Here is a 17,825-nt window from a genome sequence, read left to right as displayed (position 1 = left end):
CTCAGGTGGTCCCACCACTGGTCCCCACCATGGGCTGGTGAAGTCCAAGACCATTTCTCTAAGGCAGGTAGAGTTCTGGGGAGGGCTGCAGCCCAGACTCCCTAGGGCTAGTGTTCTTTTAGGGAGCAGGGAGGGGGTGTTGGTATTCCTGGGGAAACACTGGAGCCATGAGACATAACATGGCCCCTACCCTTCTTCAGCCGGAGCAGAGGAGAGTAGAGAGGGTGCAATTAGAGACAGCCTCTTCTCTCCCAGAATCACTAATGCACCTGGGAACATTCCTGAAGTCCCAGCCCCAGCCTGGAGGATGAGTGGGTTAAGGGGAGGAGCTGTCTAAGGACTTGAGTCTCTCACCCCCACCTCCCCGCCGCCCTGATCCTTTCAACCACAGAAAAGGTGCCCACAACTATTTAAGGAATATTTCATGGCACATGGAGGAATCTGACAGTTCCTTGACCCCTGTACCATCAAACCACTCAGACATTCTGCCAAGAGCCTAGTTGGCTGGTAGAAAGGCTTGACTTGCACAGTGTCTCCCACCATCTTGTTCATCAGATAGATCACAGCCCGTGTAAAAGACCAGACATAAACAGAACCAAGTGGACGCCCCATCTTCACCCCGGACATGTCTCTGTTCCTCAACTTGATTCCCCTGATGCGGCACCACAACCCAAAGAACATGCCTGGGAACACATGACGAAGTCTCAACTCCCCTGGCACTGTGTGAGTCTGCATGTGAGCCACAGGATGGAAGTGGGAGTTTCATGCGAGCATCAGGATCTAATGTCAGTCTGAGCATGAACTCTAAGATCAAAGTGTGGGGTTGTATGGTTCTCCTGAGGTGTGTCCCTGACTGTGGGTCGGAGGGGTTCAGAAAGTAGGCTCAGAGACTGACTGAGCCCCAAGTGTGAATTCTTGGCCTTTGGGGCTTTCTGGGTGTGAGTCCGGGTTTCCCTTTTTAAGTATGAATGTCAAGCCCTCAGTGCCTCTAAAAACCCAAGTGTTCAAAATCCAAGCACAATAATCTACTTGATTACAGGAAGAAGTGAGAATCCACAGTGTGGCCACTACAGTTCTAATACGCATCTAAGCAGGAACACCCAGATCCTCCTGTGAATCTGAGTGAGTCACCCAGATTCTAGTATGAGTTCAAGGTTAGCCCCTTGAGTCTAACTCTTCAATTCCCCGGGTGAATCTAAGTGTGAACCAAAGGTCCTCACATGACTCCACGTGAGCGCTGTTGAACTTGAACTCGAGCCCCATTTGTAGAGTTGGGAGTCAGAGTGGGACTGGCTCCCACAGAGTGACACAGAGGGCATGGCAGCCTGACAGGAACTGCAGTGTCCTGAGAGAGCCCTTGCATTCACACCGGAGTTCTGCATTCTTCCTGCTGAGTCTGAGTTTGAACATGGGCCTCTAGTCTTAGTGTGGCAGGGCCCCTGAATGAACGAGTTAACCTGAGGACTCCGGGGTCTTACAGAGTCAAGAACTGGGGTATCAGTTCATGAACCCCATGGAGCTTCTGTGGGCCAGTTCTAAGTCTGGAGTGTGAACCCGTGAGTGAAAGGATACAGATATGCAAGTGTGAGCCCCCAATGAGAGCAGAGCTGATATTCGAGCACACACACCCCCCCCCCCCAGAAGGTAAGTGTAAATCTACATGTGAATCCCACTCCCCTGGTGTGACTCTGAATGCAAGCCCTCTGAGTGTAACCCCCCCACCCCCAGTCTCTGGAAGGAGCTTAAGTGTTCCAGTGTGAATCTGAATGTGAATTCTAGAGCCCCAGGAAGTCTTGAGTGTGAACTTTAAACTCTTAGTCTTTGGGTAGAGTCAGAGTCCCGACTGGAGTATCAGTTCTGACAGAGTTTGAACCTTTAGCTCCATCTTAATCCCTCCTAGAGCCTCAGAAACCGAGAGAAAGGATTTGTGTGGGCTGTCAGAGTGAAGACAGGGACAAAACATGAGACTCACTGTTCTCCTCACCTCCCAGATCCAAGCTAGCCCTGCATCTCCACGAAGAGCCAATTGGGCAAACCCCCCAGGGTCAGACACACAAAAATACACCCTATGTTTCAGACCGCAGGACACACAACAGTTGACTAACGCACAAACACTCTGTATTCTCAACTCTTACCACCTCAGAGGATACACAAATACATCCTGTGACACAGACAAATATATCACAGGAAGAACAAGTTGTGTTAAAGACACACAGCATACAGACACACGCCCAGTGTTGCCGGCAAGATGCTAGACTTGCGTGCACAAACACATACATACATAAATGCGGGGGTGAGGGGGATGAATTCTCAAACAGAGAGACTAGACAGAAAGAAAGAAAATCCTGAATTTTCAACAAGGCGTGAAATAGTCCTGCCCGCCTGAAGCTACTGGAGGGGGGAGGGGGGCCAGGGAGCCAGCAAGCTAGACGCTGGAGAAGCTCGCGGAGGAGAGGAGTCGAGGAGAGCTGTCCGTCTGGTGACCTCCTCGCGGCCCAGCCCCCCACGCACCGGGAGATACACTACTCTATACAGCTTGGGGACACCCAGAAACACCGGAGAAGGCACACATGGGCAGACTCACAAAAGAGACACTTGGGGATATGCCACAGGCTTGGAATCACACACACCAGAGGACTTACAAAGAGACACACTGAAAGGGACTCACTGCGTGCAGATACATCCAGACGGACTCATGAGAAAACCATAGGCAGGATCACACCGACACACACACACACACACACACACGCCCCACACGCGGATTCACACGGATACCCAGGCACTGGCAGAAGCGCAGCCATCCCTTTACACTCCCGGGCACTTTGAAGTCCAGATATTTCCCCCTCGAGAAAGAAGCAAGCTTTGGGTGCGTGGGGGGTCACTGCGAACCCCCTAGCTCTGGAATTTTCCCAGACCCCGCGCATGCTGCTCAGGGGTGGGAAGAGCAGGGACACTAGGACTAACCGCCCTGGCCACCTCCCTCCAGTCCAGATCTCCCAGCTTCACCACCACCACCACCACCACCACCACCACCACCACCACCACCACCACCACCACCACCACCACCACGCCCAACCCCTGGCGCGCCCGGACGTAGGGGGCTGCTGCTCGTGCGCCCCCGCCCCCGAGTTTGCGGGCAAAGTTTCTCGTGAACTTTCCTACCTCCCCCGACCGCGGGGCCCACGCGTGTCCCCTCACTCACTCTACCCGCACGCACGAGGGCCGCCGGTCTGTCCGCCTTGAGCGTTCGAGGGTCAAGCCTCGCGCAGACCGCCGCGGAACACTCACCGCGCCCTCGGGCCACCCGGGCTCTGCGCCGCGCCCTTCGGCCGCTGCAGGCGGGGAGCGAGGCAGGAGCGCGGAGCGAGCACTGCGGCCGGATCCCACTGCCGAACCCCGCGCCGCGCCGGCTGGAGCCGCCGCCTCCACTGCCGCCGCCGCCGCCCGCTCTGCACCGGCTCCTCTGCTCTCCGCGGCTTTAACCCCCCCATCCTCCTCCCTCCCTCGCGCGCTCCCTCCCTCCTTCCCTCGCCCATGTGACCGCGGGCGCCCGCTCGGCCGCGCGCGCCCTTGCTCCCCTCCCCCTCTCGCCTTGTCTCCCCGCGCCTCCGCTGCCGCGCACCACGACCCCCCTCCCCGCCACGGCCCCCGCGCGCCTCCGCTTTGGCACGTTCCCGCGCCTGGCACGCGCGGCACGCTCTCGGTGGCACGCTCGCCCGCGCGGGCCTGTGAGCCCCCACTCCCACTCGCCCCGCGCAGGCAGGCGCCCTACCCCACGCTGGCACGCTCGCCCGCACTGGCACGCGTGGCCCCCTTGCATTCGCCCTTTCTCCTGCGCGCCCTCTGGACGGCTATGGACCCCGTGCTTCACGCGCTCTAGGGCCGCGGGTCTTGCAAACGCGCGCGCACACCCACACCCACTCCACCCGCTCTCCTAGGGCGGCCGGGCGCGCACCCACCCCGAGTGATCGCTCATCACACTCTCAGCTTTGGCCAGGTCTCTCCTGCACACACGGTCGTCCGTTCTGTCCCTCAGTGTCTCACACGGACACTCTGGCACACCCGGGACCAACTCTGGGGTCCTTCTAGCATCCTCGAGAGGAGTACCAGACAGAGCCCCCAGTCCCCATAAATCAGCCCGCTCACTCCTCCCCTGTTCCTACCACCCCCATCAACGAGCCCCTCTTGGTCCCTTGTCCGGAGTTAACGGGCTTTACGTTTCCATGACTCCAGTGGACCAGGATGGATACCCAGGCCCTTGCCATTACTATTCAGTCCCCAGGCCACCGGGCCTGGAAAGCGGCCTCCAGGAGAGAGCTAGGGAAGCTGTGACTTAACTGCCTGGTCGGACGGTTTTAGGGCAGGGCATAACACTCTGTGAGCTGAGCTTGGCTCTGGCACACACACACACACACACACACACACACACACACACACACACACACCCCGCAGCCTGGGCCTTGGAGGGCGGGGGCGGGGTGTTCACTTCACTGGATCTAGGTAGGCCCCTGTTCTGTCTGCAATATGGGAGATTAAGGTTAGACAACCTGATCAACTTCTGAGGCCACACGAACGCGCATTAGCAAAGGGGATGGCAGAGGCAGAGAACCGGAGGTCCACCCCCTTGGATTTTTCGACTGGCCTTTGACCCATAATCCCTGGGTCTTACCCCTCCAAGGAACTGTTCCCCAGCTGAGGGCTAGGGGAGGGAAATATCTCGCTGTTTCTTCACACCGTTCCCCAGCAGGCTGCCTACAGCGCCCGGGCCCTTTCCCAACCAATGCCTCAGAGACTCTGCTGCAGAGGAAAAAACGTTCCCGCCACTGCTGGGGCTTTCCGCTTTCACTTCCATGGCTCCACTGTCCAACGGTCTGGAGTCAGGCTGGGCTGGAGTTCAGAGGAGGTGGGCCAGGGCTTAAGGACACACAGCGAAGCTCAGGTCAGAGCACACAACCAGCTTCTCTGGACCCACCTCAGCTCCCCAGGATACAGACCCTAACTAGTGGGCTGTGGGAAGGAATGCAGGAAGGGCGACGAAATCCCGAGCGTTGGTGATGGAAACACACGCGGGCGCGGGCACGCACACACACACACACACACACACACACACACACACACACACACATGAACTGTCTTTCTGTGCTGATGGTAGGCCTGGACCAGGTCAGGTTCTGGAGGAGTAGCCGATGCTGATGAGACTACATGCTCACACCGGGCTGGGGACAGGCAGACAAACGGACAGGGAGATCTGCAAGTCCTGAGTGGGTCGTCTTGACTTTTAAGATGCTCCTTCTGCAGGTTGAGGGCAGTCAGGAATTACACCCCCGACAAACGACACCAGGGCACAGGGAGGCTACCGTCATCACTGCCGCAGCCACCTGATGCAGGCTCATTGTCCACACCAGACGTCACAAGTCCAGGAATACGACCCAGTGTGGGGGAAGATGAGGAGGGACACACGTCGGACCCACGGTGGTGGTGGTGGTGGTGGTGGTGGTGGTGGTGTGTCGGACGGCAGCTCCTGGAGCGGAACCAACAAACACGTTCATTTCCCCGGGGCCGCAGCGACACCTGGCGGGAAGATCGGGATGTGTGTTCTTGGGCTGCGACTCCGGCTGGGCGCTCAGGCCTCGAGGACCCACGGAACAAGAGAGGATCTGTCCCCTTTCCATCCTGTGGTCACCTAGCTCAGAACCTAGGTTCTTCCCCCTGAGCTGGGCCGACAGCGGCCTATGGGTAGAGCTAGGCTTCCTATACAGGCCTTCACCTCTGGTCACACTCCCTTTCTAGGTCTGGTAAGAGAGCAGGCCAGCCCATATCTGTGCCAGTCCCTTCTCTTGTGGTGGTAAGGTAGACCACACTCATGGACACCTTCACTCAAACCGTGCCTCAGTGGAACCCGTTTTCACCACGTGCCTCACCCATGACAGAGTGGAAGTCATACCCCCAGACTGGAAGCCCCACAATAATAGAGATCCCAGAATTAGTAAGTTTGCGAGACCTTGGGACACTGGAGACATTTTCCTTGACTTCAGGTGTCTGCTCATTTGTTATTGCGGTGATTGGTATGGAACCCACTCAGGAAATTCCAGGCAAGCGCTCTACCACTGAGCAAAGACACATCACTGACTGTCCTGGGGTTTTATGGCTTCTGTGAGGACTTTGCTGTCCTGGCAGGATGAACTAAACTGATCCTGCTCACTCACCCACCCCCCCAGAGTTAACTGTGTCATTTCAGCCTGTAGGTTGCAATGAGACTTTTCCCATTTATACTGATCTGTCTCCAGGAAGGAAAGCTACCGATGTGGTCTCAGCTTTCCAAGAGCTCTTACAGAAAAGCCCCATTTCTAAGCAGAAGGTTCCAGGGCCAGGCAACCTCCTGGCTAATAGTTACACTCTCACACAGGCTGCCTTAGCGGCACCAAACACAGGTTCACATAAAGTCACACACCCTGTCTCACTGAAGAAAGTGCTTATTTTCAGCCTCACGGTGGTACTTGAGGAGTCATGGGACTCTAGCTTAAGCCTGAGCTCCTGGAAGAATTCTGAATCTCTGAATCACACATCTATAGCACACACACAAGGCACGGCCATAGTGCAACGTGTGTCTCACAGGCACACACACAGTCACACGCTCTCAATCACACTGGGGTTGGCGGGTCGGGGCGGGCTCTGGAAGGCAGTTACGTAAACGCCCTCGCAGCCCCCCCTCGCTCCCCCTTACCCCCCCTGCTTCCTCGCACAGTGCCAGCGCCCGGGGCGGCTTGGCCGGGGCCCGGGAACAGCTCGGCCTCGCAGAGGCTCCAGGCGCCGAGAAACCCGATCCCGACACAGCCCCGGGCCGAGCCAGGGAGGGGGGCCCAGAGCCCCCCCAAGTCAGGGACCAGCCCAGCCACCCCCATAGGCGACTCACCACCCCCCCATCCTGAAACAGCTCCAGCACCATCTCGGGACAGCACCTGGGGCACATTCACAACAACCCTCTCCTTCTGGAACCCTAAGGTGGAGACCACTGCCTCTCTGTGCCCTGACCCTCCCAGTCTAGTACTAGAAAAGGGCAGGCAATCTCTGAAGGTGGAGGATGGGGGAGAGATGGAGTCTCACTAGGGAGGCTAAGCATTCACACTGAAATCCTCCAGGTTCCCATCCCACTAGGGTCCTCACTGATAGAGGGGCTTCCACTACTGCCCCAGGCTCATGTCAGATTTCTTTTACCTACCAGATTACCAATTCCAATATACCCTATCAAAATTCCAAGGTATTCAATAGGCCAAGGATTCCTTCCCTCCCATCAGGAAGTTCTAACCCTAGTCTAATCACAGTCCCTCCTGCTTTGCTAAGAAGGAATCCTAAAGACAGATGGAAGCCTTGGGAATCAAATCCCTGGAAGGAGGAAAGATGAAGGCCCACGAACCCCCTGGAAGTCAGAAATCCACATGGAGGGTACAATCTCCTCGTCATAACTTTTACCCTGCAGCCTGAGGCCCTAGTTTTCACAACAGCTTTTGAGTGTCCAATTGGGCTGCCCAGGCCCAAGAAGAAAGGGAATTTCCCCCTATGTTCTCTGCTTTCTCTGCTAATGAACAAAACATTTCATGTTGAAATTCCTCCTCTACCCCCAATCCAGAGTCTCTGCCTTCCCCCACCAAATATGTCTGGGCTGGGGGACCACTAGGAGGGGTATCAGAATGAAGAGAACTCCCAGAGAAAGCATAACTTACATTGGGGGCATCTTTGAAAATAAGCCATTGAAATGGCTCCCCCCTTCTGCTTTTGGCTAAAATTACCCACTCCTGTGGCTGTGTCCCAGAAAGGGTGGCCGGAGCTGTCCCGAGGCCCAGGACACGGCCCCCCTCCCCTGGGCAAGGAGCCTTCCTGAAGTTGTTTTCCTGGTCTCTTCCTCTTGGATGTTTTTTTGATTATTAATCACATTTTCCATTCACAGACTCAGTCCAGACCCCTTCCCCCCCGCCTGGGGTCAGGGCTGGACAGGGAGGAGAAGCGAGCTCCTTGCAAGACGAGTTGGGGACAAGATAGCTAGTGACCCTGGCCTTGGCTGACCCGAAAGAGGCCATAAGTGGAATGTCACAGATCACACCCTCTGCGTGCTGGCGCACAGTAGGTGCCATCCTTAAGCAATACGAGTGAGACAAGTGAGTGAGCAGGTGGCTAGTTTTCACGGCACCCGGCTGGCAGTGGCCAGCAGAGCCCTTGGTATCGGTTGCTGTGCTACAGATAGGGAACGATCCTGAAGCCAGGCAGACATCTGCCAGAATCACTCAGCAGGTCAACGCCGCAGCCAGGCAGCCCGTAGCAGTGGTGATGGCACCTCTTGTTCTTAAGTGTGTGTGTGTGCCCTACTGTGTGCCAGGCACCGTACTGTGTGCCAGGCATTGGTGTAAGTACAGCAGTGAGCCAGACGCTGCTTCAGAAAGCTGTAGAAGGGCTAGCTTCCATGCATGGTCCACACACTCGGTACAACAGCTTAGGAAATAGCAGGGTCCACTAAGATGAATGTACATAGATCCCAGGACCTGGCAATTCTACTTACACATGCATACCTCAAAGAACAGATCAGGAGTGCTTTGTTAATTATATTCTCAGTTAGGAACAACCCAGATAGATAAATAGCGACATGGTCACAGCAATGTAAAATAGCCAGTTGCAACCGGCATAACGACATGAGTAAAGCTCAGACAAAACGCTGAGGGAGAGGGAGGGAGGGGTAGGGGCTCTGAGGACACACCGACCTATTTCATTTCTAGGAAACTTTGGGACAAGTGAGACTGAAGTTGAACCTGTAATTTGAACTATATACCCTTAAATTTCGTGCACTTTGCTGTTTACAATTTGCCTCAAACTTGTTTTAAGTTCCCACCCTCTGGGGGCTCACATTCTAATCAAGAAAGATGGATACTTTAAAAAGAAAATGAGCCGGGCGTGGTGGCGCACGCCTTTAATCCCAGCACTTGGGAGGCAGAGGCAGGCGGATTTCTGAGTTCGAGGCCAGCCTGGTCTACAGAGTGAGTTCCAGGACAGCCAGGGCTACACAGAGAAACCCTGTCTCAAAAAACCAAAAAAAATTAAAAAAAATAAATAAATAAATAAAAAGAAAATGAAGATGATTGTACAGTTAGCCCGTGTAAAATTCCCATATCTGACACCCCAATCCCCTCAGCCAAGAAGTGACATCTAAATGTCTCCTAAGAGAGGCGCCGGCTAAGCCCCTTTCTTTCCTCTCTCATGGTACCATATTCCTTTGCCTGATAAGGTTAGTGTGATGTCTAGTTTAATGGCTAGTGTGATATCTGTTGAGTTGTTTAGTTAGCTGTTTGGTGCCTCAAAGCTCTGTGAGGGTTTTCCTTTGGCCTCCATCAGGAGATGCTGGGTCAGGCATAAAACAGGTGATTCTAACAGTTGGAATAGACTCTGTGTGTGTCTGTGTGTGTGTGTGTGTGTGTGTGTGTGTGTGTGTGTGTGTGTGTTATGCTGGAGGAGATGTCTACCATAGAGTTATACCCTTCTACTCCCTCTCTCTTTAAGATAGGATTTTTCTGTGTAGGATTTTCCTGGAAATCGATCTGTAGACAAGGCTAGCCTTGAACTCAGAGATCCTCTTGCCTCTGCTTCCTGAAAGCTAGGATTAAAAGCGTGTGGCACTTTGCCTGGCTTCTTTTTAACTTTCTATTTTGAGACAGGAGCAGCTCACCAAATTGCTCAGGCTGGCTTTGAACTCACTCTTTAGTGCAGGCAAGCCTTGAATTTGAGATCTTCCTGTCCCTGATTTCCGAGTATCCGGGATCACCAACTTTCATCACGAAGTTTGAAATAGATTTATCAATATTTATATGTAGATCCTTTAAAATAGGCCAAATATGTACATGGTGTAATAGGGTAAGCAGGACAAACCCTAACCTGTAAGAAGTGAATCTAAGCTTCAAGGCACAGGGGAACAAGCCTTGGAAAAGCCCTTCAGCCTTTAGTGATGAGATGCAGGCTTGGTAACCTCAGAGAAGACTAAGCAGAATCCTGGGAGTCAGGCTGAGGCGGCAGTGGCTCAGAAACTACATCCCCAAACCCCTTTGGTTCCAAGGCCATGGTGGTCTGGAATGTGTTGTAGAGTAGTTAAGAGCACAGAACATTTCCCTATCAGTGAGATCTTTTTAAAATGAATTTATCTATGTGCACGCGTGTGTGAGTGTCTGTATACATCCACATGCATGCAGAAGCCAGTGGAGGTCAGAAGAGGGCATCAGATCCCCCCAGAACTGGAGTTATATGACTGTGAGCCACCATGTGGGTGCTTAGAACCAAACCTGGGTCAACTGCAGGAACAGTAAGTGCTCTTAGCCACTGAGCCCTCTCTCCAGCTCCTGCTAGTGAGCTGCTGCATAGGATGTCAGATTTTCATCCTGACTGGGACAAGGTCCTGGGGCTGGAAAGAAAGGAGAGTGCCTCAGTGTAGAGAAGGCCACTTGGAGTCATCTTTCCATTTGCTCCCCGTCCCCCAGGGGACCCCATGTCAGGTATACACAAAGTTCAGGCTCCCTGAATATGTCTGCTCACCAAAGGATCTTTCCCATGGTTACCCTGGGGCCTGTTAAGTTTGGAGAGTGAAGCAACTGGGAGCACAGGAAGGAGGGTAGAGAGAGCCAGGGAGGACAAGGACATTTGGGATCAGGGGACTTTGTGTTTCCTGAAGACAAAAACAGGGACACAACACAGACTTGCAAAATCACAGATGCAATTTTTCATTTTGCAAAAATTCGCATGAAACTAATTCACTACTCGGAAATCGCCTCTCCACCCCAGCGGGCTCTGACCCCCCTCCTGTTCTTCATAGTGGAGACATCTGTCCTCAAAGGATTGTCCACTTCCAGTGACTCTCTGCTGCTGATAATAGGGCCCATGTTTCCCAGAAGGCCTGAGGTTATCCCAAGACTGCTTCTCTCCCTTTACCTCCCATGGCTTCATCCTGAAGAGCCTGTGACCACTTAGGGTCAGAAATAGACGGGTAAGGAAGGACCAACTCCCCCACAAATTCAACTATGGTGACTAGGAAGACCAAGAAAATTTAAAAATCTGGAGACTTACTGCCACAGACACCCAGGACCAAGGAATAGGCAGAGGCAGAAGAGGAATTCCAAAAGAGAAAATTGAGTTAAATTCAGTTCAACAGACATTTATTAGCGCCTACTGTGTGCCAGGCCCAGAGGGAACATTGTGTACAAAAGCGCAGACGCCTCCCAGGCTTTTGGCATGGGTGACTGAGAGACGATAGTGCCATTCACAAAGCCTTTGACATGTTTAGCCGAAGGGTCTGTGGGATGATGGGGAGGAAGGGACAAGTCTAGGGAGGGAGAGGTGTCCTCAAGTGGAGTGAGAACGAGCTAGCTGGGGGTGTTCAGTCTGTCCATCAGTCCCCAGGGCCTTCAGTGCCAGCTCATGGGAAGCCTTGGGTATCCATTAAAGTCCCAGGCTGACCTGGGCATTACGACAGGACTGGGGGGCAGCAAGATTGGTCTAAGAGAACAGGCATGGAATGTGGTGAGAGACAGGGGAAGGAGGTGAGGGCTGAGATAGAAACTGGGGGTTTTAATTACAAGATGGAGAAACAGAGACAGAGAGAGATGGTGGTGGTGGTGGTGGTGGTGGTGGTGTGTGTGTGTGTGTGTGTGTGTGTGTGTGCATGCACGCCCCTTCCCCACCCCCCACCCCCACATGCTCACTGGAAAGTCATGGTGGAACACACCTGCAGTCTTAGCACTTGAAAGGAAGGTGTATCAGAAATTCAAAGCAAGCCTTGGCTACCCAGGGAATCCCAAGGCTAGCCTGGACCACATGAGATTCCTCTCAAAGCAAATGTAACAAAGTAGATAATCAATCGGCAGGAAGATTGCTGTGAGTTTTAGGCCAGCCTGGGTTACATGAGCTCATACCTAAAAGCCTAAAAAATCAGAACAACCAACTAAACAACAACCAAAAAAAAAAAAAAGAGGAAGATGCAGGACTCGAAGATAAACGAGAGTTGTGAAAAAAAATCTAGAATCGGGGGTTTGTTATGAGGCTTTAAAAAGAGTGTGGTGAGACCAAGCCTTGGCTCTCAGGGGCAGGAGCTAGGTGGAGGCAGCAGGACCAAGGTGGAGCTGAGGAACTGGTTGGACCCGTGTAGGAGCTCATAAGCAGCTGTGTACACTGTTCTTCCCAGCTTCCCACTATTTCTGGGATCTCTGTGTGGTCTGGGGGGCCTCACACCCACATGTACAGGGGTGGAAGAGTATGCAAAAGCTCCCTCCAGGCTGTGGACTGCTACCCCTGAGCCCCTAGTTTCTTGGTCTTCCCCAGAGGCTCCAGAGCCTTCTTCAAGCTCAGGAACCTGCAGGCGGTCATGGGAGAACCCTAGGGACCTTGTGAGTAATTGAAACCAGGGCTAAGACATTAGAAACCATAAGGCCAACCCCCGGACTCCCCCAGGATAGCTCCTGGTTTTCTTCTCGCCCCGATCCCCCCTGTTGTTGACAGCCTGGCTCTCTCAGGCCCCCACCAGCTGGGCTGCTGACCCTCCTCTCCAAACTAACTAGAAGGGACCTCCAGGCAGAGACACCTAAGCCAGACTTTGGGGACCTCTTCTCTGTGCTTCAAGAACCTTGGTGTATACTAGGCTAACTTCCTTATTTTGCAGTGTCTCAGATTCTAGCCTTAATTGCTAGTTGCAGAGGCTATCCTAGGAGGCTGGAGAGAGACAATAAGGGTCTTTCCACAGTGAAGGAGAAAAAAGGGGGAGGAGAGGTGGGTGGGGGCAGGAGTGCCCTGCAACTAGCAGGTGCTCAATAAACCCATGGAGAAGAAAGAAGTCTTAAAGTGGGGGAGTGGGTGGTGTGGGTGGTGATGGTGGTGGTAGTGATAGTAGCTGCTCACAAGGAGGCTTTGCCTGGCTAATGGGAAGCAGCTTGGGAGGAGAAGGGTCAGCTAAGGAATTCCGTGATGGGGGCGGGGGCCTTTCCTCCCGATCCGCAGTCCTGATAGCTCTCTCCTTTCCTTCCTTCATAGCTGACAAGAAGACCTGGAGGTTGTTTTTCTTCTTTTAGCTTGATGGGAAGGCCCTCCCCTAACGGTTCCCTGAAGATTCCCAGATCTCCAGATTACCCAAGAGGGTTGGTATGGGAATCTATCTGTCCCCACCGCTGGCTCTTTGTCTGTCTCTTTCCTTGGCTCTCAAACCGAGAAAGATTTGAATACCTGCTCCACGGCTTTCTGGGTTTGAGGCCTCAGGCGAGTGGGTTAATGTCTCAATTACTTTCCGCAAAATGAGTCTCAATTATCCCAGGAGTAAAATGGGATCATAACAGCACCATCTATTTCCTAAGACTATAAAGATGAAGTTAAATGAGACAGTCCAGCCAAGCACTTAGCACTAGGTTTGGCCAGTATTGTTGTCTGTTTCCCAAGCAGGTGTCCTCTGTGTCTCTGTGCCTTCTTCTCTGTCAGGTTGTTCTCTCACTGTCTGTATTAGTTCTCATCTCTGTCTCTGACCATCTCTTATCTCTCCATCTCTCTCCAGATCTTTTGCTTTTCCTGTGTTTGGCTCTCCAGACCTGCAGCTTCACCCACAGGTGACTCTTTTCTATCCCCTGGCACAGCTAGGGTGGGCTGGGGCAAGGGGGTAGACTTTTAAAACTTCAAACAGGATTCCTGGTAGCAAAATCACGCCTGGGCCTGAACATGGGTGAATCACACAGTTGGTGGTGGGAATACCAGCCTATGGTCCTTCCTGGCTGGGTAGGAGAGCTGGGGGCTTTGGCCCCACCACCTCTTGGAGGAGAGGAACTTGTCCTGACTGCTTCAGCCGCCCCCACACCTGGGTCCAGGCCAGATCCCCCACGACTAGTGCCTTCCTGGAGGTAAGGCAACCTGCCCAGAGCCGAAGACCAAAAGGGGGAAGCCCTCCACCTTCCTGTAGAGTGGTTTACCTCCATTCAAAACACTCTGCAATCTCCCACAGCCCGTTGCAGACACTGGATAGAGGCATCCTTCTCTTCTGCCTCCATCTTGCTCACATTTGAGCCGTGACTCTTGCACCTGCATTAAGTTTACACTTCCAAACTGAGGCTGCCAGAGAGAGGAAGCTGTGAGGGGCTCTTCCTCTGACCGAAGATCTCTTCCTTAGGGTGGAGGCACAACACGCTCAGATTTCATTTCTGTGTAACGTGAGCATCTGTAAAGGTAGGGGGCACAGTGTGAAAGCACAGGTGCTCATCGAACAGAAGCCAGCCGAAAGACAGGTAGTCGGAGGGCCCTGAGTGAGGAACTGGATGACCGAGGCCATAGCAGGAAGGAACATGGGTAGACCACCAAGCGGCTGCCATGCAGCTATGTGGCTCAGCAAGGAGTCTTGACTGGGGACCAGGATAGGTCTCAACTGGTCCCAAACACCCCCACACCTGGGCCTAAGCCAGACCCCGCACGTCATCTTTTGGGCAGAGGGCCAGATGGGCAAATTAATTAAGGCTCTTCTCTCATTTTCCTATTCTGAACACATCATTGCCTCAAGGTGCCCACCAGCTTCAAGGAAAGCTAGGAAGATAAACTCAGAGAGGCAGGAATACTGGGCATAGTCCCATGGCAGGCAGGGTCTGGGACAGAAGATTTGATACCCTGGCAGCCAGCCAGGGCCTGTCATGGGAATCTTGTGTCAATACTGTGACAGGGGCCAGATTCAAAGCAGGATTTTATTTCGGGAGGGCGGGAGTGCTTAGGAATCCTTGAACTCGTGGGCAGCTGGGACAGGGTTGGCGCATCCCATCAGGTAAGGACGGATGTGCAGCTTCCTGTCTTTCCCATCCGAGACAAGTTGTTGGACAGGAGGTTCAGAAAGACAGACCCAGAATAAAGATCTCAGAGATACAGAAACAAAACCCAGAGATGTGAGACAGAGTGACAGGGAATTGCAGGAGGGGAAGTCATGGGATTACAGACAAGGGGCAGGTGCAGGCCAGGTAATGTTTCTGTCAGAGACGCAACAGCACAGAGAACTGCAGGCAGAGAAACTCAAAGAGAGAAAGAGAGGAATAAAACAGTTGAGAAGAGAGAGGTTAAAAGAGGTGCAGAAGTGGACGGAGATCCAGGCAGAGAGACAAAGACAGAACGAAGCAAAGAAAGAGATCAAAACGTCATGATTGAGAAGAGCAGGTGGCCCAGCCCAGTCTCCTGGTCTCAGTCTCTCCACCCAGGTCTCCCCTGGGTGTGCCCCTCCTTGCTAGTCACTTGTTTCCATAGCAACAGCAAGGGCAGCACCGAATTTGCATACACATTTACATCCTTTCTATCTGCATAATTCAACAGGTTCTGTGCATATTCATGAGAGTGAATGAAGGTGACTCCGCAATTCCTACACAAAGTCTGACTCTGGTGCCCCCTACTTGCCATATACGGTTGTGGCTCCAGCCGGAACCTGAGACCTGGCAGACAGCACGCCTCCCGCTCCTGCTCCTACTCCCAGCTGTGCCTTTTATTCTCCCACTTCCAGGCGTTTCTCTTAGACATGTGACTCTCTTCCTGGTGGGATGGCCCTCTGGACATCAATATGCATGCACACGTAGACATATGAGTGTACTCTGTCTGGTAGGAGGTGGCTGAAGGTGAGGGAGTGACGCTAGCTAGCTCCCTCGATGGATGGAAGGCCCCTTAGCCACACTGAGGGAGGACACATGAAAGGGTCTCTGAGAAATGCATAGTGCAGGAAAACAAAAGCTAAGAGAGAGTTCTCCTAGCTGTAAGGAACCTGGAAGCGCTTGTCTCTCAATATGGAAGCTGACCAAGACCCTGGTTCTAGACAAAATAACCAGAGAAGCCAGGCTAAGGTTCAAACGAAGAAAGGTTACAGGAGCTCAAACAGTGGGGCAGAGGGAGCCTGGGGCTAGGAATGCTTGCAGTGTACCAGGCATTGAGAGCCTTTGTGGGCTGGGAAAGATTCCCCAGGGCCTAACCTAGTAGTGATTTTGGCCCGCTGATCTCTTCCTGGCTTCCTTGCTGCTCTTTCAACCCTGTGCTCCCTCTTCTCAGCAAGCTGTAGCACCCAGGGTCCTCACTCTAAACAGTCTGACATTTTACCTTGTGCTCCACCTCCGAGACTTCTGCAACCTCTCATCTCTCCCATGATAAAATCCAAACTCCCTGGCCAGGTAGACAGCCGCGGTCCCTGAGACTCACTCCTCGTTGGCCCTTCCTTGACCTTCAGTCACCAGACTGTTTATGTTCCTTGCATCTTCCTATGTCTCAGTTCATGATTCCCCTCCATCCCTGTCCTTCTCAGGACTCTCCCAGTCCATTAGTCTTCAAGCTTTGCACAGTCATTACCTCATTTTTTCCTTGAGATTTTGCTGGTCTCGGGGCTTTTATTTCTGCAGCGAGGAACTTCTTTACTCTGTGAACCTACTGCGCCTGCCACATTCCTGAAGGTGAACTGCTGACCATTGCTCACCTGAGACCAGAGGCTCTAAGTGCAGTGACTAGGTTTGTCACACTGGGTATTATCCTCAGCTGCTTTTTGAACAGCCGAGATGTCACTTGTCACTTAGTCTATTGAGGACCAAATTTCAAGACTAGACTGTTTTCCTTCTGCCTTGGGGCTTCTTGAAAAGTAGATTTTACAGACTATACGTGGGCTATCCCTTTGTGACTGCTGCCACCCTGTGGTTTAAGATAGAAGTTCCCTGAGGTTAATCCTAGTGTGTTTTGAATAGGTTTCTCTCCGGGTTTGTTTTGTTTGTTTTGTTTTGTTTTATGACTTAGTTTCCGTGTCTCAGACTGGTTTGGTATTCGTTATGTAGGCTAAGGTGGCCTTAGATGGCAGCCCCCTGCTTCAGCTTTCCCAACTGTTAGGATTACAGATCTAAACTTTCAAGTCTTGCTTTTGAATGGTCTTGAATTTGAAGAGACAAAGATTAGAGGAAGAAGATCGAATGATTGGGAGCGAGGGAGGGGGACATCAGTGTGGCCAGAAAGCCAGAGTCCAAGAACCAAGCCAAAGATGGACAGAGTCAGGGGGGCAGGCAAGCAAGGAGGTCCTTTTAGGATACTCTGTGAATTCGTCTGAATCTTCTCTAATCTGAGAAAGGAGGGCCGAGGGAACAAGGAATGGGGCGGGATCTAAGAGTGTCCACACACTCGGAGGCTCAACAGCACCTCAACAGTCATCCCTTCATCCATCGGAATGATCATTACCTACTGTGTGCAAAGCATGCTCAAGACTCTCAGGTCAGCCGGGCAGTGGTGGCACACGCCTTTAATCCCAGCACTTGGGAGGCAGAGGCAGGTGGATTTCTGAGTTCGAGGCCAGCCTGGTCTACAGAGTGAGTTCCAGGACAGCCAGGGCTACACAGAGAAACCCTGTCTCGAAAAACCAAAAGAAAGAAAGAAAGAAAGAAAGAAAGAAAGAAAGAAAGAAAGAAAGAAAGAAAGAAAGAAAGAAAGACTCTCAGGTCACTTCAGTGGAGAAAGCAGACATCTGCCCGTTTGGCACCCACATTCTCACCAGGAAACAATAAATAAAAGTTTTAGTTCATTTATCATTTATGTATATAGGTGTTTTGCTTGCATATGTGTGTGCTATATGCATGCCTGGTGCCCGAGGAGGCCAAAGAGGGTGTGGGATCCTCTAGGACTGGAGTAGTAGATGACTGTAAACCACCATGTGGTTGCTAGGATCAAACCTGGATGCTCTTATCTATGGAGCCTCCTCTCCAGGTCCCCAAAATACCATCTTAAAGAAGCCAATTATATTTAGAGGGTGATAATGCACGTCAAAGCAGGCAGGGCTGAAGTAG

At 52.7% G+C, this 17,825-nt stretch overlaps 1 protein-coding gene and 1 long non-coding RNA gene across 6 annotated transcripts in view; one reads left to right on the top strand and one right to left on the bottom strand.

The window, feature by feature from the left end:
- Positions 1-3,792, bottom strand: part of Cntfr (ciliary neurotrophic factor receptor) — a 38,161-nt gene extending 34,369 nt beyond the window's left edge. The window contains exon 1 of one of the 5 annotated variants that reach the window (XM_029475832.2): positions 3,773-3,792. The gene's annotated coding sequence lies outside the window, so the exon portion shown is untranslated. Of the gene's footprint in view, positions 1-3,162; positions 3,448-3,772 lie in introns of those variants that run through there. The other 4 variants (XM_021160395.3, XM_029475831.2, XM_029475829.2 and 1 more) reach the window with 4 other exon arrangements.
- Positions 3,793-12,935: 9,143 nt separating this feature from the next.
- On the top strand, positions 12,936-15,482 carry LOC147004386 (uncharacterized). The gene is made up of 3 exons (XR_015047253.1): positions 12,936-13,154; positions 13,562-13,613; positions 15,343-15,482. It is a non-coding gene; the product is annotated as an uncharacterized LOC147004386 (long non-coding RNA).
- The last annotated feature ends 2,343 nt before the right edge of the window (positions 15,483-17,825 follow it).

The sequence above is a fragment of the Mus caroli genome, unplaced genomic scaffold (assembly GCF_978045245.1).
Source record: "Mus caroli unplaced genomic scaffold, Mus_caroli_1 scaffold_6, whole genome shotgun sequence".
NCBI classification, from domain to species: domain Eukaryota; kingdom Metazoa; phylum Chordata; class Mammalia; order Rodentia; family Muridae; genus Mus; species Mus caroli.
The sequence above is the reverse complement of the archived record's forward strand: the minus strand, read 5'-3'. Positions and strand labels throughout refer to the sequence as shown.